The sequence below is a fragment of the Pelobates fuscus genome, chromosome 9, assembly GCF_036172605.1.
Source record: "Pelobates fuscus isolate aPelFus1 chromosome 9, aPelFus1.pri, whole genome shotgun sequence".
NCBI lineage: Eukaryota > Metazoa > Chordata > Amphibia > Anura > Pelobatidae > Pelobates > Pelobates fuscus.
Window position 1 is genome coordinate 14764416 of NC_086325.1, and position 21821 is coordinate 14786236.

At 47.9% G+C, this 21821-nt stretch overlaps 1 protein-coding gene across 3 annotated transcripts in view; it reads right to left on the reverse strand.

Moving 5' to 3' along the window:
• CLIP3 (CAP-Gly domain containing linker protein 3) overlaps nucleotides 1–21517 on the reverse strand; it is a 78468-nt gene extending 56951 nt beyond the window's left edge. For 2 of the 3 annotated variants that reach the window (XR_010085274.1, XM_063431244.1), the window contains exon 1: nucleotides 20605–21516. The gene's annotated coding sequence lies outside the window, so the exon portion shown is untranslated. Of the gene's footprint in view, nucleotides 1–20604 lie in introns of all 3 variants that reach the window. The other variant, XR_010085275.1, reaches the window with a different exon arrangement.
• Between the last annotated feature and the right edge of the window lie 304 nt (nucleotides 21518–21821).

The following is a 21821-nucleotide window of genomic DNA, read 5'->3' on the forward strand; positions in this document are numbered from 1 at the left end:
TGTGTCTGTCTCATCTCCCTATATAATCATGTGCTCACTGTGTCTGTCTTATCTCCCTATATACCCTGTGCTCACTCTGTCTGTCTCATCTCCCTATATACCCTGTGCTCACTGTGCCTGTCTTATCTCCCTATATACCCTGTGCTTACTGTGTCTGTCTCATCTCTCTATATATCCTGTGCCCACGTCTGTCTCATCTCCCTATTTACCACGTGCTCACTGTTTCTGTCTCATCTCCCTATATACCATGTATTCACTGTGTCTGTCTCATCTCCCTATATATCATGTGCTCACTGTGTCTGTCTCATCTCCCTATATACCCTGTGCTCACTGTGCCTGTCTTATCTCCCTATATACCCTGTGCTTACTGTGCCTGTCTCATCTCTCTCTATATCCTGTGCCCACGTCTGTCTCATGTCCCTATTTACCACGTGCTCACTGTTTCTGTCTCATCTCCCTATATACCATGTATTCACTGTGTCTGTCTCATCTCCCTATATATCATGTGCTCACTGTGTCTTTCTCATCTCCCTATATACCCTGTGCTCACTGTGCCTGTCTTATCTCCCTATATACCCTGTGCTTACTGTGCCTGTCTCATCTCTCTATATAGCCTGTGCCCACGTCGGTCTCATCTCCCTATTTACCACGTGCTCACTGTTTCTGTCTCATCTCCCTATATACCATGTATTCACTGTGTCTGTCTCATCTCCCTATATACCCTGTGCTCACTGTGTCTGTCTCATCTCCCTATATACCCTGTGCTCACTGTGTCTGTCTCATCTCCCTATATACCCTGTGCTCACTGTGTCTGTCTCATCTCCCTATATACCCTGTGCTCACTGTGTCTGTCTCATCTCCCTATATACCCTGTGCTCACTGTGTCTGTCTCATCTCCCTATATACCCTGTGCTCACTGTGTCTGTCTCATCTCCCTATATACCCTGTGCTCACTGTGTCTGTCTCCTCTCCCTATATACGCTTTGCTCACTGTGTCTGTCTCATCTCCCTATGTACCCTGTGCTCACTGTGTCTGTCTCATCTCCCTATATACTCTGTGCTCACTGTGTCTGTCTCATCTCCCTATATATCATGTGCTCACTATGTCTGTCTCATCTGTAACGGAATGCAGTATATTAGTCCACGATATCCGTTGGTATCTTCAGGAAATCCACAGTCAGAGTAGAAAGCAAGGCAATATCCCCAATCCTCCCAATAACCGGACGAAACACAGTTTGGGAGTCAACTAACTCGGTTTATTCACAAGCAGCGTATTTATGCAGTTCCCCATGCAAGGGGTTTCCATACAGATATTCCAGGGGATTTCTCCCAACATGCATTGTGACTTTCCCAACAGGCATCGCTGCACGAGAAGGATACTCCCACCAAAATGGACGATTAAGTGGATTATCCCCTCGTGCAGCAAAACCGACAATTGACATTAAAATACATAATTCCCGTAATATTCGGCACTTTAGAATAACCGAACGTTCGGCAGATAGCTGGGGTCGGGGCGCACACTTTGTGAGAATACCGCTCCGATCCCAGCTGATTTGACCGAACGCCGCACATAATACATTTAAACATCAAGGTGAGTTTAAAAGTACCGAATAAGTACGGGACACATAATGTACCGAACGCGGTACTCCCGAACGCTCTGGAAGTCCAGCGGTGTTCGGATCACTGAGTAGCCGTTTTCAGTTCCAGGCTCTCGACGACCGAACACCGCTGCAGAGACAAAGGATCCAAGATGGCCGACCGCCGCATGGTCGGTAGTGGATCGACGGTCACCTAGGAGAGCCCTTAAGTACCGATTGCAACAATGTTGCAATCGGTTAATTGGTGCCACACGACCTGGGAATGTGTGGTCCACCTGGGGAGTCCACATTCGTACGGCGAACGGCCAGGATAGCCGTGTTTCGTCGTACGAATGCTTTGTATGCTGGCGGCATACGGCTGTCAGCATGCGAACGGTCACAGTACAATACACATACAGTCAACGGAACACGTTATACATTCAGCCTACGGACAACCTGCAATGAATATAGTTCAGAAGTGGCTAGGTTTGCCACAATGCTCCCCCAGAACCAAGCCGGCATACACAGTCTGATCCCAACGGATCGGCTTGGGGATGTCCGGGAGAGTACTCACAGATCACTTCTCGAGTTCAGTCTGTCTGGATAACCCGTCAGCGTTACCGTTTTGTTTTCCTGGCCGGTAATGGATAGTAAAGTCAAAGGGCTGCAGCGCCAAACTCCAGCGCAGCAGCCGGGCATTGTCTCCAGACACACGGTTTAGCCACACTAACGGGTTGTGATCTGTGAGTAAGGAAAAAGGTTGTCCGTACAGATATGGCTGCAACTTTTTAAGGGCCCACACCACGGCCAGGCATTCTTTCTCAATGGCAGCGTAGCTCACTTCCCGGGGTAGTAGCTTGCGGCTTAGATAGGCTACGGGGTGTTCTCCGCCATCGGCTCCCACTTGGCTCAGTACTGCCCCCAATCCAAACATGGAAGCGTCTGTGTGAACAAGAAATCTTTTAGTTGGATCAGGAGCAGTTAACACAGGAGCATTGGTGAGAGCTGTTTTGAGTTGTTGGAATGCCTGCTCACACTCTGGGGCCCAGACAATCAGTCGGGGAAGGTTCTTTTTGGTCAGGTCCGTTAGGGGTTTGGCCAGGGTGCTATAGTCGGGGACAAACTTCCTGTAATAGCCGGCCGTCCCTAGGAACGCCAGCACCTGGGTCTTAGTCCTGGGGGTAGGCCACTTTGCTACGGCCTCAATCTTGGCTGGCTCAGGCCTCTGCTGCCCACATCCTACACGGTGGCCCAGATACTGTACCTCGGCCATACCTATGTGGCACTTGCTAGGTTTTAGTGTTAACCCAGCCTCCCCAATGCGATCTAGGATCGCCCCTATGTGGTGTAGGTGGTCTTCCCAGGTCTGGCTAAAGATGGCTATATCATCTAGATAAGCACAGGCATACTCCTGAAAACCGTCCAGTAGCCAATCTACCATCCGCTGAAAGGTGGCCGGAGCGTTTTTCATCCCGAAAGGCATGACCTTGAATTGGTACAGGCCAAACGGGGTGACAAACGCCGACTTGGGGATGGCGTCATCGGCTAGAGGAATCTGCCAGTACCCCTTACACAAATCAATGGTAGTGAGGTACTGGCCCCGTGCCATCTTATCTAACAGCTCGTCTATCCGGGGCATCGGGTAGGCATCAGACACCGTTTTGTCATTTAGCCTCCGGTAGTCGACGCAGAATCGGGTGGTGCCATCCTTTTTAGGTACCAGGACTACCGGCGATGCCCAGGGGCTATCGGAGGGTTCGATAACCCCTAGCTGCAGCATTTCGTCTAGTTCGGCTTTCATATGGGTACGGACTGATTCCGGAACCCTATATGGAGCCTGGCGCATAGGTAGCTGTCCCGGGGTCTCTACTCGGTGGGTGGCTAACGGAGTGTACCCAGGTAAATTGGAGAAGGTAGTCCCTTTGGCTACAATCAGCGCCTGTACCTGGGCACGCTCCTGGGGGCTTAGCCGCTCCCCCAGCTGGACTCCCCGGGAAGGCTCTATCTGTTCCTCGGGTTCTAGTAGGTCAGGTAAGGGGAGGTTCTCCTGATCCTCTAAGGAGGAGGCACAGATTGCCGTCACATCCTCGATCCTCTCATGGTAGGGTTTGAGCATGTTCACGTGGAGCATGCGTCTCTTCCCTACCCCTGAGCAGGGGCCGATCACATAGGTAGTGTCGCATCGCTGCTCCACTACCTAGTATGGGCCTTGCCAGATGGCCTGCAGCTTATCGGTGCGGACGGGCTTTAAGATCAAGACCTTCTGTCCCACCTGAAAGCTGCGGTCCCTGGCTCCTCTATCGTACCAGCGTCGCTGGCGTTGCTGGGCCGCCTGGAGGTTGGTGTGTACAGCCTGAGTTAGCGCCTCCAGACGGTCCCTGAACTCCAGGACGTATGATATGATAGGGGTTTCGTTAGTGGGACTCTCCCCCTCCCAGTGTTCCCTAATCAAATTCAAGGGTCCCCGCACCCTCCTCCCAAATAGTAGCTCAAACGGGGAGAATCCTGTTGACTCCTGGGGAACCTCTCTATAAGCAAAGAGTAGGTGAGGCAGAAACCTCTCCCAGTCTTTGTGGGTCTCCCCGAACGTCCGAAGCATCTGCTTCAGCGTCCCGTTGAACCGCTCACATAGCCCATTGGACTGGGGGTGGTAGGAGGAATTAACTATTGGCTTAATGCCACACACCTTCCACAGATGTTGGGTAACTTCGGCCGTAAATTGGGTACCTCGGTCTGAGATGATCTCTTGGGGAAACCCTACTCGGGAAAATACCTTCATTAAGGCTTCTGCTACGGTCTCAGCGTGGATATTAGAGAGAGCTACAGCTTCGGGGTACCTGGTGGCGTAGTCCACTATAGTTAGGATATATCTTTTGCCAGAGGGACTGGGTTTTGGCAAGGGCCCTACGATATCCACCGCTACTCGGCTGAAGGGTTCTGCAATGATGGGTAGGGGACATAGCCTGGCCTTGTGGCGATCCCCTCGTTTACCTACACGCTGGCAGACGTCGCAGGAGGTGCAATACTGGCGCACATCCTGAGAGATCCCGGGCCAGAAGAAGGCATGGGTCAAACGGTATCGGGTACGTGTCATCCCTAGGTGTCCTGACAAGGGAATGTCATGCGCAATTCTCAGCAGCTCCTGTCTATATTTCTGGGGTACCACTAGCTGTTTATTAGTTAAGGTGACAGACCCCCCCACATCTTTTGCCGTGACACGGTATAGCAACTCTTTCTCCCAGATGAACCGCTCCCCCTCTAGCCCTGCTTGGTCTGTTTGGGCCCTGTCCCTATATACTTGGAGGGTGGGATCGGTCTGGACTTCGGTCGCAAAAGTCGTCGGGGTATCCCAGGACATGGGGGTCAGTTGGGGAACAGGGTCTCTTACCTGAGCCTCAGAGTGTATCGGTGTAGCCGTGGTGCGAGCCTGTTGTCGGGTGGTTACGGGGTGTGCCTCCTGGTACGGAGCCTGGGGAATAAAAGCGGAAGTCATTTGGCCCAAGTCATTCCCCAGCACAACATCTGCAGGTAAATTCTGCATCAGCCCCACTTCCACAGTTCCCTCTCCCACACCCCAATCCAAATGAACCTTGGCAGTAGGTAGCCGGTATACTGCTCCCCCTGCCACCCGTACTGCCACTGAGCCGCCCGTGTGGGTTGCGCCTGGTACCAAATGTGGTGCAACCAAAGTTAGAGTGGCTCCTGAATCCCGGAGCCCTTGTACCTCCTTCCCCTCCAGGGTTACTAGCTGCCGGTGATGTTGTCGGTTGTCGGTGGCCCTGACCGACATTACCTCATGCAGCACCCCTAGAGGCTCCTCAATTTGAGCACTCAGCAATTCTTGGGTGGCGGGGGCTACCTGGTAATGGTGCGCAGCAGCCCTGGGTGCCAAATTTTGTCGCACTTGATTCCAAGCTTGCCGGCTCCTGTTTTGGGTGCACTCTCGAGAAATGTGCCCCCACTGTTTGCATGTGTGACACTGAATGTTAGCCCGGCCGTTGTATCGGGAGGGGGGTGGTGGAGTATTCAGTGCTGGCCGGTGCAGGGGTACGGTGGGGCTGGTAGGGATAAAATTATTGGGTGTCCCTGTAATCCGAGGGAGAGTCTTATTTTGGGCACCGTGATGCCTCCTGGCATCAAAATGCTGATCCGCCAATTTAGCGGCTTCGGGTAGGGTGAGTGGTTTACGGTCCCTCACCCATTCTTGTGCTTCCGGGGACAAACCATTAAAAAACTGTTCCAGCAGCATTAACTGCCTCAACTCCTCCATGTTTGTAGCGTTGCTGGCCTGTATCCAGCCTAGTGATGCTTGGTCCAGCTTGTGCGCCCATTCTGCATGTGAATCTTTCTCAGGCTTGCGCAAGCCCCGGAATTTCCGCCGGTACGCCTCTGGGGTAATAGCATACCTCTCTAAGATCGCCCTCTTTACCTTAGGGTACTCTTTGCTGTCCTCTCGGGGTACAGCACGGTAGGCTTCAGCTGCCCTACCCGATAATTTGCCTGCCAGCAGCGGCACCCATGTGGCGGGTTCCAAATCGTGCAAATCGCACAGCCGCTCAAAATCCTGCAAATATCCATCAATTTCGTCCTTTTCTTCACAAAACGCTTTAAATGCGTGATGTGGGACTTTGGGCTTTACCTGTCCGTAGGTGGAGGCAGTAACAGACTCTGCCCTAGGCGGTGTTGCTGGTGTGCTGGTTGCCATCAGATAATCCTGTACATCCGATATCATCACGGTCATTATTTCCAGCGGTAATGGTTGTGGTAGGAACGCCAACCTGGTTCGTAGCTCTTTTTGGAATGGGGTCTCTTCCATGGCTGGTGGGGGTGTAGCGCTGCGGGCTTGGTCTCCCTCCATCAGTTCTGCGATCAGCACAGCCTTAGATTTGTTGCTGGCTATCTTACCCCTGGCTTCCAATAGTTCTTTTAAAGTCTGTCGTTTCAGTATGGTATAATCAATCTCCATACGAATTGCCCTTGCTTTCCTTGTTCGGTAGTTCCAGTTTACACGAACGCTGCTTTTCGGCTGTAAGGTTCGGATCCCACCGCTGCCACCAATTGTAACGGAATGCAGTATATTAGTCCACGATATCCGTTGGTATCTTCAGGAAATCCACAGTCAGAGTAGAAAGCAAGGCAATATCCCCAATCCTCCCAATAACCGGACGAAACACAGTTTGGGAGTCAACTAACTCGGTTTATTCACAAGCAGCGTATTTATGCAGTTCCCCATGCAAGGGGTTTCCATACAGATATTCCAGGGGATTTCTCCCAACATGCATTGTGACTTTCCCAACAGGCATCGCTGCACGAGAAGGATACTCCCACCAAAATGGACGATTAAGTGGATTATCCCCTCGTGCAGCAAAACCGACAATTGACATTAAAATACATAATTCCCGTAATATTCGGCACTTTAGAATAACCGAACGTTCGGCAGATAGCTGGGGTCGGGGCGCACACTTTGTGAGAATACCGCTCCGATCCCAGCTGATTTGACCGAACGCCGCACATAATACATTTAAACATCAAGGTGAGTTTAAAAGTACCGAATAAGTACGGGACACATAATGTACCGAACGCGGTACTCCCGAACGCTCTGGAAGTCCAGCGGTGTTCGGATCACTGAGTAGCCGTTTTCAGTTCCAGGCTCTCGACGACCGAACACCGCTGCAGAGACAAAGGATCCAAGATGGCCGACCGCCGCATGGTCGGTAGTGGATCGACGGCCACCTAGGAGAGCCCTTAAGTACCGTTTGCAACAATGTTGCAATCGGTTAATTGGTGCCACACGACCTGGGAATGTGTGGTCCACCTGGGGAGTCCACATTCGTACGGCGAACGGCCAGGATAGCCGTGTTTCGTCGTACGAATGCTTTGTATGCTGGCGGCATACGGCTGTCAGCATGCGAACGGTCACAGTACAATACACATACAGTCAACGGAACACGTTATACATTCAGCCTACGGACAACCTGCAATGAATATAGTTCAGAAGTGGCTAGGTTTGCCACATCATCTCCCTATATACCTTGTGCTCACTGTGTCTGTCTCATCTCCCTATATACGCTTTGCTCACTGTGTCAGTCTCATCTGCCTATATATCATGTACTCACTGTGTCTGTCTCATCTCCCTATATGCCCTGTGCTCACTGTCTGTCTCATCTCCCTATATATCCTCTGCTCACTGTGTCTGTCTCATATCCCTATATATCCTGTGCTCACTGTGCCTGTCTCATCTCCCTATGTATCCTGTGCCCACATCTGTCTCATCTCCCTATATATCCTGTGTCTTTCTCATCTCCCTATATATCCTTTGCCCACGTCTGTCTTATCTCCCTATATACCACGTGCTAACTGTTTCTGTCTCATCTCCCTATATATCCTGTGCTCCCTGTGTCTGTCTCAATTCCCTATATACCCTGTGCTCACTGTGTCTGTCTCATCTCCCTATATATCATGTACTTACTGTGTCTGTCTCATCTCCCTATGTATCCTGTGCCCACATCTGTCTCATCTCCCTATATATCCTGTGCACACGTCTGTCTCATCTCCCTATATACCACGTGCTCACTGTGCCTGTCTCATCTCCCTGTATATCCTGTGCTCACTGTGTCTTCCCATCTCCCTATATATCCTGTGCCCACGTCTGTCTCATCTCCCTATATACCGCGTGCTCACTGTTTCTGTCTCATCTCCCTATATATCCTGTGCTCACTGTGTCTGTCTCATCTCCCTATATATCCTGTGCCCACGTCTGTCTCATCTCCCTATCTACCATGTGCTCACTGTGTCTGTCTCATCTCTCTATATACCATGTATTCACTGTGTCGGTCTCATCTCCCTATATATCATGTGCTCACTGTGTCTCTCTCAATTCCCTATATACCCTGTGCTCACTGTTTCTGTCTCATCTCCCTATATACCCTGTGCTCACTGTGTCTGTCTCATCTCCCTATATCCGCTTTGCTCACTGTGTCTGTCTCATCTGCCTATATATCATGTACTCACTGTGTCTGTCTCATCTCCCTATATGCCCTGTGCTCACTGTCTGTCTCATCTCCCTATATATCCTCTGCTCACTGTGTCTGTCTCATATCCCTATATATCCTGTGCTCACTGTGTCTGTCTCATCTCCCTATTTATCCTGTGCACACATCTGTCTCATCTCCCTATATATCCTGTGTCTTTCTCATCTCCCTATATATCCTGTGCCCACGTCTTTCTTATCTCCCTATATACCACGTGCTCACTGTTTCTGTCTCATCTCCCTATATATCCTGTGCTCACTGTGTCTGTCTCAATTCCCTATATACCCTGTGCTCACTGTGTCTGTCTCATCTCCCTATGTATCCTGTGCCCACATCTGTCTCATCTCCCTATATATCCTGTATTTATCCTGTGCTCACTGTGTCTGTCTCAATTCCCTATATACCCTGTGCTCACTGTGTCTGTCTCATCTCCCTATATACCACGTGCTCACTGTGCCTTTCTCATCTCCCTGTATATCCTGTGCTCACTATGTCTTCCCATCTCCCTATATATCCTGTGCCCACGTCTGTCTCATCTCCCTATATACCACGTGCTCACTGTTTCTGTTTCATCTCCCTATATATCCTGTGCTCACTATGTCTGTCTCATCTCCCTATATATCCTGTGCCCACGTTTGTCTCATCTCCCTATCTACCATGTGCTCACTGTGTCTGTCTCATCTCTCTATATACCATGTATTCACTGTGTCGGTCTCATCTCCCTATATATCATGTGCTCGCTGTGTCTGTCTCAATTCCCTATATACCCTGTGCTCACTGTGTCTGTCTCATCTCCCTATGTACCCTGTGCTCACTGTGTCTGTCTCATCTCTTTATATACCATGTATTCACTGTGTCGGTCTCATCTCCCTATATATCATGTGCTTACTGTGTCTGTCTCAATTCCCTATGTACCCTGTGCTCACTGTATCTGTCTCATCTTCCTATATACCCTGTGCTCACTGTGTCTTTCTCATCTCCCATATATACTCTGTGCTCACTGTGTCTGTCTCATCTCCCTATATATCCTGTGAACACGTTTGTCTCATGTCCCTATATACCCTGTGCTCACTGTTTCTGTCTCATCTGCCTATATACCATGTGTTCACTGTGTCTGTTTCATCTCTCTATATACCATGTGCTCGCGGTGTCTGTCTCATCTCCCTATATACCACGTGCTCACTGTTTCTGTCTCATCTCTCTATATACCATGTATTCACTGTGTCGGTCTCATCTCCCTATATATCATGTGCTCGCTGTGTCTGTCTCAATTCCCTATATACCCTGTGCTCACTGTGTCTGTCTCATCTCCCTGTATATCCTGTGCTCACTATGTCTTCCCATCTCCCTATATATCCTGTGCCCACGTCTGTCTCATCTCCCTATATACCACGTGCTCACTGTTTCTGTTTCATCTCCCTATATATCCTGTGCTCACTATGTCTGTCTCATCTCCCTATATATCCTGTGCCCATGTTTGTCTCATCTCCCTATCTACCATGTGCTCACTGTGTCTGTCTCATCTCTCTATATACCATGTATTCACTGTGTCGGTCTCATCTCCCTATATATCATGTGCTCGCTGTGTCTGTCTCAATTCCCTATATACCCTGTGCTCACTGTGTCTGTCTCATCTCCCTATGTACCCTGTGCTCACTGTGTCTGTCTCATCTCTTTATATACCATGTATTCACTGTGTCGGTCTCATCTCCCTATATATCATGTGCTTACTGTGTCTGTCTCAATTCCCTATGTACCCTGTGCTCACTGTATCTGTCTCATCTTCCTATATACCCTGTGCTCACTGTGTCTGTCTCATCTCTCTATATACCATGTATTCACTGTGTCGGTCTCATCTCCCTATATATCATGTGCTTACTGTGTCTGTCTCAATTCCCTATGTACCCTGTGCTCACTGTGTCTGTCTCATCTTCCTATATATCCTCTGCTCACTGTGTCTGTCCCATCTCTCTTTATATCCTGTGCCCATGTCTGTCTCATCTCCCTATATATCCTGTGCTCACTGTTTCTGTCTCATCTCCCTTTATATCCTGTGCTCACTGTGTCTGTCTCATCTCCCTATCCTGTGCCCACGTCTGTCTCATCTCTCGATATACCATGTATTCACTTTGTCTGTCTCATCTCCCTACATACCATGTATTCATTGTGTCTGTCTCATCTCCCTATATACCATGTGCTCACTGTGTCTGTCTCATCTCCCTATATACCCCGAGCTCACTCTCTGTCTCATCTCCCTATATATCATGTGTTCACTGTGTCTGTTTCATCTCTCTATATATCATGTGCTTACTGTGTCTGTCTCAATTCCCTATGTACCCTGTGCTCACTGTATCTGTCTCATCTTCCTATATACCCTGTGCTCACTGTGTCTGTCTCATCTTCCTATATACCCTGTGCTCACTGTGTCTTTCTCATCTCCCATATATACTCTGTGCTCACTGTGTCTGTCTCATCTCCCTATATATCCTGTGAACACGTTTGTCTCATGTCCCTATATACCCTGTGCTCACTGTTTCTGTCTCATCTGCCTATATACCATGTGTTCACTGTGTCTGTTTCATCTCTCTATATACCATGTGCTCGCGGTGTCTGTCTCATCTCCCTATATACCACGTGCTCACTGTTTCTGTCTCATCTCTCTATATACCATGTATTCACTGTGTCGGTCTCATCTCCCTATATATCATGTGCTCGCTGTGTCTGTCTCAATTCCCTATATACCCTGTGCTCACTGTGTCTGTCTCATCTCCCTGTATATCCTGTGCTCACTATGTCTTCCCATCTCCCTATATATCCTGTGCCCACGTCTGTCTCATCTCCCTATATACCACGTGCTCACTGTTTCTGTTTCATCTCCCTATACATCCTGTGCTCACTATGTCTGTCTCATCTCCCTATATATCCTGTGCCCACGTTTGTCTCATCTCCCTATCTACCATGTGCTCACTGTGTCTGTCTCATCTCTCTATATACCATGTATTCACTGTGTCGGTCTCATCTCCCTATATATCATGTGCTCGCTGTGTCTGTCTCAATTCCCTATATACCCTGTGCTCACTGTGTCTGTCTCATCTCCCTATGTACCCTGTGCTCACTGTGTCTGTCTCATCTCTTTATATACCATGTATTCACTGTGTCGGTCTCATCTCCCTATATATCATGTGCTTACTGTGTCTGTCTCAATTCCCTATGTACCCTGTGCTCACTGTATCTGTCTCATCTTCCTATATACCCTGTGCTCACTGTGTCTGTCTCATCTCTCTATATACCATGTATTCACTGTGTCGGTCTCATCTCCCTATATATCATGTGCTTACTGTGTCTGTCTCAATTCCCTATGTACCCTGTGCTCACTGTGTCTGTCTCATCTTCCTATATATCCTCTGCTCACTGTGTCTGTCCCATCTCTCTTTATATCCTGTGCCCACGTCTGTCTCATCTCCCTATATATCCTGTGCTCACTGTTTCTGTCTCATCTCCCTTTATATCCTGTGCTCACTGTGTCTGTCTCATCTCCCTATCCTGTGCCCACGTCTGTCTCATCTCTCGATATACCATGTATTCACTTTGTCTGTCTCATCTCCCTACATACCATGTATTCATTGTGTCTGTCTCATCTCCCTATATACCATGTGCTCACTGTGTCTGTCTCATCTCCCTATATACCCCGAGCTCACTCTCTGTCTCATCTCCCTATATATCATGTGTTCACTGTGTCTGTTTCATCTCTCTATATATCATGTGCTTACTGTGTCTGTCTCAATTCCCTATGTACCCTGTGCTCACTGTATCTGTCTCATCTTCCTATATACCCTGTGCTCACTGTGTCTGTCTCATCTTCCTATATACCCTGTGCTCACTGTGTCTTTCTCATCTCCCATATATACTCTGTGCTCACTGTGTCTGTCTCATCTCCCTATATATCCTGTGAACACGTTTGTCTCATGTCCCTATATACCCTGTGCTCACTGTGTCTGTCTCATCTCCCCATATATCATGTGTTCACTGTGTCTGTCTCATCTCTCTATATACCATGTGCTCGCTGTGTCTGTCTCATCTCCCTATATATCCTGTGCTCACTGTGTCTGTCTCATCTTCCTATATACCCTGTGCTCACTGTGTCTTTCTCATCTCCCATATATACTCTATGTTCACTGTGTCTGTCTCATCTCCCTATATATCCTGTGGCCGCGTCTGTCTCATCTCCCTATATACAATGTGCACACTGTGTCTGTCTCATCTCCCTATATATCCTGTGCCCGCGTCTGTCTCATCTCCTTATATACCACGTTCTCACTGTGTATGTCTCAACTCCCTGTATATCCTATGCACACGTCTGTCTCATCTCTCTATATACCATGTGCTCACTGTGCCTGTTTCATCTCCCTATATATCCTCTGCTCACTGTGTCTGTCCCATCTCTCTATATATCCTGTGCCCACGTCTGTCTCATCTCCCTATATATCCTGTGCTCACTGTTTCTGTCTCATCTCCCTATATATCCTGTGCTCACTGTGTCTGTCTCATCTCCCTATATATCCTGTGCTCACTGTTTCTGTCTCATCTCCCTATATATCCTGTGCTCACTGTTTCTGTCTCATCTCCCTATATATCCTGTGCTCACTGTTTCTGTCTCATCTCCCTATATATCCTGTGCTCACTGTTTCTGTCTCATCTCCCTATCCTGTGCCCACGTCTGTCTCATTTCTCGATATACCATGTATTCACTTTGTCTGTCTCATCTCCCTACATACCATGTATTCATTGTGTCTGTCTCATCTCCCTATATACCATGTGCTCACTGTGTCTGTCTCATCTCCCTATATACCCCGAGCTCACTCTCTGTCTCATCTCCCTATATATCATGTGTTCACTGTGTCTGTTTCATCTCTCTATATACCATGTGCTCGCGGTGTCTGTCTCATCTCCCTATATACCACGTGCTCACTGTTTCTGTCTCATCTCCCTATATACCCTGTGCTCACTGTGTCTGTCTCATCTCCCTATATATCCTGTGCCCACGTCTGTCCCATCTCCAAATATACCATGTTCTCTCTGTGTCTGTCTCATCTCCCTATATACCATGTATTCACTGTGTCTGTCTCATCTGCCTATATACCATGTATTCACTGTGTCTGTCTCATCTCCTTATATATCATGTTCTCACTGTGTCTGTCTCATCTCCCTATATACCACGTGCTCACTGTTTCTGTCTCATCTCCCTATATACCCTGTGCTCACTGTGTCTGTCTCATCTCCCTATATATCCTGTGCCCACATCTGTCTCATCTCCAAATATACCATGTTCTCACTGTGTCTGTCTCATCTCCCTATATACCATGTATTCACTGTGTCTGTCTCATCTCCCTATATACCATGTATTCACTGTGTCTGTCTCATCTCCTTATATATCATGTTCTCACTGTGTCTGTCTCATCTCCCTATATACTCTGTGCTCACTGTGTCTGTCTCATCTCCTTATATATCATGTTCTCACTGTGTCTGTCTCATCTCCCTATATACCATGTGCTCACTGTGTCTGTCTCATCTCCTTATATATCATGTTCTCACTGTGTCTCTCTCATCTCCCTATATACCATGTATTCACTGTGTCTGTCTCATCTCCCTATATATCATGTTCTCACTGTCTCTGTCTCATCTCCCTATATACCACGTATTCACTGTCTGTCTCATCTCCTTATATATCATGTTCTCACTGTGTCTGTGTCATCTCCCTATATACCCTGTGCTCACTGTGTCTGTCTCATCTCCCTATATACCATGTGCTCACTGTGTCTGTCTCATCTCCTTATATATCATGTTCTCACTGTGTCTGTCTCATCTCCCTATATACCATGTATTCACTGTGTCTGTCTCATCTCCCTATATACCATGTATTCACTGTGTCTGTCTCATCTCCCTATATACCATGTATTCACTGTGTCTGTCTCATCTCCCTATATATCATGTTCTCACTGTGTCTGTCTCATCTCCCTATATATCATGTTCTCACTGTGTCTGTCTCATCTCCCTATACACCATGTGTTCACTGTGTCTGTCTCATCTCCCTATATACCATGTGTTCACTGTGTCTGTCTTATCTCACTTCATCCATCTTTCTGTATACCTGGCCCCAGGTATGAGACCTCATCATCTTCTAATTCCATACAGTATGAGAAACGTATCATCCTTCATCCATCTCTCTGTTTACCTGGCCCCCTCATCCATCTCTCTGTGTACCTGGCCCCTTCATCCATATCTCTGTGTACCTGGCCCCTTAGTCCATCTCTCTGTATACCTGGCTCCTTTATCCATCTCTCTGGCTATCTGGCCCCTTTGTACATCTCTCTGTATATCTGGCTCTTCATCCATCTCTCTGTATACCTGGCCCCATCCATCTCTCTGTATACCTGGCCATTTCTCCATCTCTCTGTATACCTGGCCTCTTCGTCCATCTCTCCTTTGTCCATCTCTCTGTATACCTGGCCCCTTCGTCCATATCCCCTTCGTCCATCTCTCTGTATACCTGGCCTCTTCGTCCATCTCTCTATATACCTGGCCCCATCATCCATATCTTTGTATACCTGACCCTTCCTCCATCTCTCTGGCTATCTGGCCCCTTTGTACATCTCTCTGTATATCTGGCTCTTCATCCATCTCTCTGTATACCTGGCCCCTTCATTCATCACTCTGTATACCTGGCCATTTCTCCATCTCTCTGTATACCTGGCCTCTTCGTCCATCTCTCCTTTGTCCATCTCTCTGTATACCTGGCCCTTTTGTCCATATCCCCTTCGTCCATCTCTCTGTATACCTGGCCTCTTCGTCCATCTCTCTATATACCTGGCCCCATCATCCATCTCTCTGTGTACCTGGCCCCTCTGTCCATCTCTCTGTATAAATTGCCCTTTTGTCCATATCTCTGTATACCTGTCCTCTCTGTCCATATCTCTATGTACCTGGCCCCTTCATTCATCTCTCTGTGTACCTGGCCACTTCGTCCATCTCTCTGTATAACTGGCCCCTTCGGCCATCTCTCTGTGTTTAGCAGAATAGATTCGCTATAAAATACTAATTTCCCTTTTATTCGTTTGTCCCTAGTCCGTACTCCCTCTGTTCATTTTCTGAACAGAACATGCGTTATACCCCCACGAGCACCGACCACCCCTGGCTGTTAATCGCAAATGAGCAATTATCTCAAGTGCTTTCCTTGAGTGGCCGCCATTCGTATATCCGAACACACGTGTTCTAAAGAGTGGCGCCCATTTTGTCTCCTGAACGCAGGTAGCGGTATTTGGTTGTCGAGTGTGTGGAACTCTATGCAGGCTACGCAACCCCACGAACGCCGGGAAGACTTGTACCGCCGGGGAAACTTCCTGAACAGTTAGGAGAATGGCATTCGGGAGAAAGGAACTACCGAACAGGGGGAGCAGTCATTGGTGTTCGAATGTGGAACTGTTTTCGGCTTTCACCTCGTGGCCAGCCGGTCAAGACTTTACCCGAATGGCGATTCCATTCTACCGAAGGGATCTGAGCGGTATTTGGACAACTTTGGCGCTCAGATCCTAGCTATTTGGGGATATAACTCTTGTGGGGTTCCTGTATAATTTTGATATGTTTTGGGGTGTTTTGTATGATTTTGTATAATTGTCTGTGACTGAGAGATAAGTTAGCCTTCTTTGGACTCACTTGCATCCCAGACACAGAGTTGCCTGGGAGGGACTTGTACCTTTTTCTATGGAGACCCCATGCCGGGAGTCTGTGCATAAAAAGCTGAGTGTGGCATAATAAACGTTAGTTGACTCCCAGAACTATGTGTCGTATAGTTGCTGGGGGGAAAGGGTTATAATCACTACAGCGCTTCTTACAGCTTTGAGGTAAAATCAGCTGAGATACCTAGTCGTGGCATCGGAGCTCCACTAAAATTGGCAGTAGAAGTGGGATGCAAGCCTTGCAGCAGAAAGAAGCAGCAGCTCTCAGGCAGGTCGGGTTTGCGAATGGACCGTGAATGGAGACGAACTATACCATTCTGAAGCGAACGACCCTGAAAGAATTATTGGAAGCTCGAGGGGCAGATAGTGAGCAACAAGACAGAAGCAACTTTGATAGCAGAGCTGATGGAGGAAGACCGTGAAAACGGAATTTGACCGGGAAGCTAAATGCCGGCTAGCCTTCTACTGCGGGAACCCCTCAGAAGAGACTGTGGCAAGAACCCTCTCAGAAGTGAATACCTACATCACGGCACAGACGGAACGTCAGAACCAACTCCGGTTAGCAGAACAATGCTCCCTAGAAAGACTGCAAGCAACCTCACTAACTCCAGAGGTTAAACAAAAGATCCCATATGATGCCTTCAAGAAATTAGTGGAAAACGAGGAAGACATAGATGGGTTTCTACAAGATTTTCAGTGGCACTGTTACCTATACCAGGTACCGCAAGAAGACTCTGTCCACATCCTGGCCGGCAACCTTTCCGGCAGAGCAGCAGAGGCATACCGGGCCATCCCAGACGAAAACCTCAAAGTCTATGTTCGCGTAAAAGAAGTGATATTAGCACATTATGCGATTACTCCCGAAGCATATAGGCGACGGTTTTGGGAGATGAAAAAACTTGAACAGGATTCACACACATATTGAGCATGCCGAATGCATTGGGCCGCCCTAACATGGTTGCAAGTGAATCCATTCCGATACAGGCTCCTTTTCCACTGTATAAATACCCACTTCATCCATATTTATACAGATAAATGGCCCCTTCCTCCATCTCTCTGTATACCTAGCCCCTTCCTGCATCTCTCTGTATACCTGGCCCCTTTGTCCATATTTCTTTGTACCTGGCCCCTTTGACCATCTCTCTGTATATTGCCCCTCCGTCCATCTCTCTGTATCTGGTCCCTCCGACCATCTCTCTGTATCTGGCCCCTCCGTCCATCTCTCTGTATCTGGCCCCTCCGTCCTTCTCTCTGTATCTGGCCCATTTGGCCATCTCTCTGTATAAATGGCCCATCCGTCCATATCTCTGTGTACCTGGCTCTCTTCATCCATATCTCTGTGTACCTGGCTCCCTTCATCCATATCTCTGTGTACCTGGCCCCTTCCGCTATCTCTCTGGATAAGTCGCCCCTTCGTTTATCTCTCTGTATTCCTGGACCCTCCGTCCATCTCTCTGTGTACCTGGACGCTTTGTCCATCTCTCTGTATACCTGGCCCCTTTGTCCATCTCTCTGTGTACCTGGCCCCTTCGTCCATCTCTCTGTATACCTGGCCCGTTTGTCCATCTCTCTGTGTACCCGGCCCCTTCGTCCATCTCTGTGTGTACCCGGCCCCTTCGTCCATCTCTGTGTGTACCCGGCCTCTTCGTCCATCTCTGTGTGTACCCGGCCCCTTCGTCCATCTCTCTTTATACCTGGCCCCTTCGTCCATATCTCTGTATAAATGGCCCCTTCCTCCAATATCTGTGTACCTGGCTCCCTTCCTCCATATCTCTGTTTACCTGGCCCCTTCCGACATCTCTCTGGATAGGTGGCCCCTTCATCCATCTCTCTGTATACCAGGCTCCTCCGTCCATCTCTCTGTGTACCTGGCCCCTCCGTCCATCTCTCTGTGTACCGGTCCCCTCCCTCCATCTCTCTGTGTACCTGGACCCTTCCGCTATATCTCTGGATAAGTGGCCCCTTCATCCATCTCTCTGTATACCTGGCCCCTTCATCCAGCTCTCTGTATACCTGGCCCCTTTGTCCAGCTCTCTGTATACTTGGCCCCTTCGTCCATCTCTCTGTGTACCTGGCCCCTCCGTCCATCTCTCTGTGTACCTGGCCCCTCCGTCCATCTCTCTGTGTACCTGGCCCCTCTGTCCATCTCTCTGTGTACCTGGCCCCTCTGTCCATCTCTCTGTGTACCTGGCCCCTCTGTCCATCTCTCTGTGTACTTGGCCCCTCTGTCCATCTCTCTGTGTACCTGGCCCCTCTGTCCATCTCTCTGTGTACTTGGCCCCTCTGTCCATCTCTCTGTGTACTTGGCCCCTCTGTCCATCTCTCTGTGTACCTGGCCCCTCTGTCCATCACTCTGTGTACCTGGCCCCTCTGTCCATCTCTCTGTGTTACGGTCCCCTCCCTCCATCTCTCTGTGTACTTGGCTCCTCTGTCCATCTCTCTGTGTACCTGGCCCCTCTGTCCATCTCTCTGTGTTACGGTCCACTCCCTCCATCTCTCTGTGTACTTGGCCCCTCTGTCCATCTCTCTGTGTACCTGGCCCCTTCCTCCATCTCTCTGTGTATTTGGTCTCTGCATCTGTCTTCCTATATATCTATCTGTCTGTCCAGGACTGTCTGTCTGAAACTGACATGTATGTGTGTCTGTTTGACAGTGGTATGTCTGTGCGACGTCCTGAAATTCAGTGTCTCCAGGATTGGCATCTCTGTCTATCTGTCCAGGATTGATATGTTGGTATGTCTGTCTGTCTAGGATTAAAATGCGTGTATGTGTGTCTGTCCAGGACTGATATGTTGGCATGTCTGTATGTCTAGGATTGAAATGCTTGTATGTGTGTCTGTCCAGGATTAATATGTCTTTATGTCTGTATGTCTGTCCAGGATTGAGATCTCTAACTGTCCAGGATTGGTATGTCTGTACGTCCAATTTACCTGATGTGAAATAATTATAATAATAGACAGAGCCCTATTCCTGCTTAATCCAGTTTGTGAATAGCTGCCTTAAAGTCCTAGCAGGCACGCCAGGCTAGTGAGGGGTTAAATGAATGGGTTCCATATAATGCGTTATCACCCTGTATTATACTATTATATTATATTGCCCGGCTAGTGAGGGGTTAAATTGATGGGTTCCATATAATACGTTATCGCCCTGTATTATACTATTATATTATATTGCCCGGCTAGTGAGGGGTTAAATGAATGGGTTCCATATAATACGTTATCACCCTGTATTATACTATTATATTATATTGCTCGGTTAGTGAGGGGTTAAATCGATGGGTTTCTTATAATACGTTATCACCCTGTAGTACACTATTATATTACCAGGCTAGTGAGGGGTTAAATCGATGGGTGCCTTAAAATACGTTATCACTCTATATGATACTGTTATATTATATTGCCCAGTTAATCGGGTTAAATCGATGGGTTCCTTATAATACGTTATCACCCTGTATTATACTATTATATTATATTGCTCGGTTAGTGAGGGGTTAAATCGATGGGTTCCTTATAATACGTTATCACCCTGTATTATACTATTATATTATATTGCAGAGCTAATAAGGGGTTAAATCGATGGGTTCCTTATAATACGTTATCACCCTGTATTATACTATTATATTATATTGCCTGGCTAGTAAGGGGTTAAATCGATGGGTTCCTTACAATATGTTATCACCCTGTAATATACTATTATATTACCAGATTAGTAAGGGGTTAGATCGATGGGTTCCTTATAATACGTTATCACCCTATATTATACTATTATATTATATCACCAGGTTAGTGAGGGTTAAATCGATGGGTACCTTATAATACGTTATCACCCTGTATTATACTGTTATATTATATTGCCCGGCTAGTTATGGGTTAAATCGATGGGTTCCATATAATACGTTATCACCCTGTATTATACTATTATATTATATTGCACGGCTAGTAAGGGGTTAAATCGATGGGTTCCTTATAATACGTTATCACCCTATATTATACTATTATATTATATCACCAGGTTAGTAAGGGGTTAAATCGATGGGTTCCTTATAAAACGTTATCACCCTGTATTATACTATTATATTATATTGCACGGCTAGTAAGGGCTTAAATCGATGGGTTATTTACAATACGTTATCACCCTGTAATATACTATTATATTATATCACCAGGTTAGTGAGTGGTTAAATCGATGGATTCCTTACAATACGTTATCACCCTGTATTATACCATGTCTGACGCCGGCACCCATTATGGAGCCCAGACCTACCTCTAGCCAGGTCCTGACTCTTGCTTCTGTCCTTTGTGCTGATGTTTCAGCTAGGTCCTGGTGCGCTCGGTTCTGGTCCTGATGCTGGTCCTAAAAGGAATATTTTCCTCTTTCCTTCCTGCGTCACAATGATGCTCAGATACTGTGCGGATAATGAGAAGGAAGAGAGAAAGGAGGAGGGAGAGAGAGAGAGAAAGAACAAGCAGCAGGGAGGAGAGAGGGAGGGAGGGAGGAGAGACAGACAGAGAGAGAGGGAGGAGAGACAGACAGAAAGACAGACAGAGCTAGAGAGAGGGAGGATAAAGAGAACGAGAGACAGTCAGAGCTAGAGAGAGAGAGACACAGAGAGAGAGAATGTTGGTATCAAGAGGAGGATGGGGGGACAATACAGAGAAAAAAACAAGCCTAGGGAGGAGGGGGCGATAGAGGATTCTAGCAGCTACCATACTGAATGAGAGAGACATACAGAGACTGAGAGACAGACATGGATAGAAAGACAGAGCAAGAGACAGACAGGGACATAGAGACAAAGCGAGAGACAGACAGGGACATAGAGACATACAGGGACACTGAGAGTTAGAGCAACAGACAGTGACAGAGTGAGAGACAGACAAGGACACTGAGAGCTAGAGAGACAGACAGGGACATAAACACAAAGCGAGAGACAGACAGGGACATAGAGACAGTGCGAGTGACATAGAGGGACACTGAGAGCTTGAGAGAAAGATAGATACAGAGCGAGAGACAGACAAGGACATCGAGAGCTAGAGAGACAGACAGGGACAGAAAGACAGAGCGAGAGACAGACAGGGACACTGAGAGCTAGAGAGACAGACAGGGACAGAAAGACAAAGCGAGAGAAAGACAAGGACATAGAGACAGTGCGAGAGACATAGAGGGACACTGAGAGCTAGAGAGACAGACAAGGACACCGAGAGCTAGAGAGACAGACAGGGACAGAAAGACAGAGCAAAAGACATACAGGGAGACTGAGAGCTAGAGAGACAGACAAGGACAAAGAGACATAGCGAGAGACATACAGGGACACTGTGAGCTATAAAGATAGACAGGGACAGAAAGAAAAAGCGAGAGACAGACAGGGACAAAGAGACAGAGCAAGAGACATAGAGGGACACTGAGAGCTAGAGAGACAGACAGAGACAGAGTGAGAGACAGACAAGGACACTTAGAGCTAGAGAGACAGACAGGGACAGAAA